Below are 3,708 nucleotides of genomic sequence, written 5' to 3'. Positions count from 1 at the left end.
GTAAGAAACTTACTTAAACTGCTTATAGTTAGGTTATAGTTAAAATTGGTTATAGTTAAACTGATTATAGTTAGGTTAACTCAGCAAAAAAAGAAACTTCCCTTTTTCAGGACCCTGTCTTTCAAAGATAATTCGTAAAAATCCAAATAACTTCATAGATCTTCATTGTAAAGGGTTTAAACACTGTTTCCCATGCTTGTTCAATGAACCATAAACAATTATTGAACATGCACCTGTGGAACGGTCGTTAAGACACTAACAGCTTACAGACGGTAGGCAATTAAGGTCACTGTTATGAAAACTTAGGACACTAAAGAGGCCTTTCTACTGACTCTGAAAAACACCAAAAGAACGTGCCTTAGGCATGCTCCAAGGAGGCATGAGGACTGCAGATGTGGCCAGGGCAATAAATTGCAATGTCCGTACTGTGAGACGCCTAAGACAGCGCTACAGGGAGACAGGACGGACAGCTGATCGTCCTCGCAGTGGCAGACCACGTGTAACAACAATTGCTAGGTGGGACAACCACATCAAAGGCATAGAAAGGACATTCTTCCTCAATAACGTATCTGTCAGAGCTAGAAGGGGGGTTGGGGGGGTCAAGTGCTGGTTAAGTGGGGTGTAGTTTTAGAGCCTGGAGGTAAGGAGGGGCTGTTCTGTAGGTAAGGCTAGTAAGGCTAGTAAGGCTAGTAAGGCTAGCAAGGCTAGTAAGGCTAGTAAGGCTAGCAAGGCTAGTAAGGCTAGCACCATGGTAAGGCTAGTAAGGCTAGTAAGGCTAGCACCATGGTAAGGCTAGTAAGGCTAGTAAGGCTAGCACCATGGTAAGGCTAGTAAGGCTAGTAAGGCTAGCAAGGCTAGTAAGGCTAGCAAGGCTAGTAAGGCTAGTAAGGCTAGCACCATGGTAAGGCTAGTAAGGCTAGTAAGGCTAGTAAGGCTAGCACCATGGTAAGGCTAGTAAGGCTAGTAAGGCTAGCACCATGGTAAGGCTAGTAAGGCTAGTAAGGCTAGCACCATGGTAAGGCTAGTAAGGCTAGTAAGGCTAGCACCATGGTAAGGCTAGTAAGGCTAGGAAGGCTAGCAAGGCTAGCACCATGGTAAGGCTAGTAAGGCTAGTAAGGCTAGCACCATGGTAAGGCTAGTAAGGCTAGCAAGGCTAGTAAGGCTAGCACCATGGTAAGGCTAGTAAGGCTAGTAAGGCTAGTAAGGCTAGTAAGGCTAGTAAGGCTAGCACCATGGTAAGGCTAGTAAGGCTAGTAAGGCTAGCAAGGCTAGTAAGGCTAGCAAGGCTAGTAAGGCTAGTAAGGCTAGCACCATGGTAAGGCTAGTAAGGCTAGTAAGGCTAGTAAGGCTAGCACCATGGTAAGGCTAGTAAGGCTAGTAAGGCTAGCACCATGGTAAGGCTAGTAAGGCTAGTAAGGCTAGCACCATGGTAAGGCTAGTAAGGCTAGGAAGGCTAGCACCATGGTAAGGCTAGTAAGGCTAGCACCATGGTAAGGCTAGTAAGGCTAGTAAGGCTAGCACCATGGTAAGGCTAGTAAGGCTAGTAAGGCTAGCACCATGGTAAGGCTAGCAAGGCTAGTAAGGCTAGCACCATGGTAAGGCTAGTAAGGCTAGTAAGGCTAGTAAGGCTTGTAAGGCTAGTAAGGCTAGCACCATGGTAAGGCTAGTAAGGCTAGCACCATGGTAAGGCTAGTAAGGTTAGCACCATGGTAAGGCTAGTAAGGCTAGCACCATGGTAAGGCTAGTAAGGCTAGTAAGGCTAGCACCATGGTAAGGCTAGTAAGGCTAGCACCATGGTAAGGCTAGTAAGGCTAGTAAGGCTAGCACCATGGTAAGGCTAGTAAGGCTAGCACCATGGTAAGGCTAGTAAGGCTAGTAAGGTTAGCACCATGGTAAGGCTAGCACCATGGTAAGGCTAGTAAGGCTAGCACCATGGTAAGGCTAGCACCATGGTAAGGCTAGCACCATGGTAAGGCTAGTAAGGCTAGCACCATGGTAAGGCTAGTAAGGCTAGCACCATGGTAAGGCTAGTAAGGCTAGCACCATGGTAAGGCTAGTAAGGCTAGCACCATGGTAAGGCGAGTAAGGCTAGCACCATGGTAAAGCTAGTAAGGCTAGCACCATGGTAAGGCTAGTAAGGTTAGCACCATGGTAAGGCTAGCACCATGGTAAGGCTAGTAAGGCTAGCACCATGGTAAGGCTAGCACCATGGTAAGGCTAGTAAGGCTAGCACCATGGTAAGGCTAGTAAGGCTAGCACCATGGCAAGGCTAGTAAGGCTAGCACCATGGTAAGGCTAGTAAGGCTAGCACCATGGTAAGGCTAGTAAGGCTAGCACCTAGGGGTGGGCGATATGAGCTAAAATTCATATCACGATATTTTCCACTGTCCAGACGATATCGATATGATATCACGATATATGACGTAAAAAAATATGAATCACATTTTAATATCCCTTCTTGGTTAAATTATATTAGTTAAGGAAAAATATGTATTTGAACCTTATATAACCAGAAAGAGTGAGGCATTGGACCGTATGGACCTGAAAAGTTTTTATTTGTATTGTGCAAACATGCATTCCGTAAACATGAGGTAGGTAGGCCTATATATATATATATATATATATATAAATTAGATATTAAGTAAAATTAAATAAAAAATAACAGGAGATAAAGAAAATAAGGTAATTACAAATTCAAATACGTGTGTTTGTTTTGGCTACGGTCCGTAGATATGTAAAAAACTAACCGTTTGAAACTAAACCTTTCAAGCCTCAACCATCAATTATCAACAATATCAACAAATCTTCACTAGAACTTTCTTCACAAGTTCCGTGCCAGGAATACCAGCATGTTGACTGTTTCTGGCTTTAGTGCTGCCCTGTGACATGTCACCACATTGCCCCCAGTGCTGAATGCCCTCTCAGAGGGGGCACTTGTGGCAGGGATGCATAAGTATTTCTTTGCCAGACAACTCACACGTGGAAAATTAGATCCGTGAAATCGCCACCACTCCAAAGGATCAGACTCGCTGTCTGCTGCCGTTGCCAGAATGTAGCTATTCAGCTCTTGCTCAATGATCTGCCTCTCTGAACATGAGGCAGGTGCACTGCTGGTCTGCTTAAAGAAGCTCCCAAGGCTCTTCTTGGGCTTCTTGCCTGATTGATGAGCAGTGGAAGCTTCTTTCTCCCTGTCAGTGTGATCCTCTGCAAGAGACGATTTTCCCAGGGCTGTGTTCTCCACCAGGAGGGCTTCGGTCTCTGAGGCAGCTCTCACCTTAAAAAATGAAAATAATTAAACTTTATTTGTATAGCACCTTTCATACATAAAATGCAGCCCAAAGTGCTTTACATTTGAAGCAATAAAACAAGAACAAATGAATAAATACCTTAATGTCCTCCAGTTTCTCAGCGGACATGTACCTGGTCTTGAACCTTGGATCTAGAAAGGTAGCCATGGAGAGCAGCTCATCTGTTGCAGGGTCAGTGTACTTGTTATTCAAGTAATCAAGAACCTTGATCTTGATCTCTTTGGTCAGTTCTGTATCGTCCTTGCTCAGATTTAGAACCTCTGCATTTAACAGATTGATGACAGGCTTCAAATAGGACACGCTCACATACGCTTCTCCTGACAGGGCATCTGTAAAGTCCTGGAGTGGCTTCAGTGCTGCTGTGACTGATTCCAAGACCTGGATGTCTTGCCAGGTAGGT

The sequence above is a fragment of the Coregonus lavaretus genome, assembly GCF_964263955.1.
Source record: "Coregonus lavaretus genome assembly, contig: HAP1_SCAFFOLD_5784, whole genome shotgun sequence".
Classification (NCBI taxonomy): Eukaryota; Metazoa; Chordata; class Actinopteri; order Salmoniformes; family Salmonidae; genus Coregonus; species Coregonus lavaretus.
The sequence above is the reverse complement of the archived record's forward strand: the minus strand, read 5'-3'. Positions refer to the sequence as shown.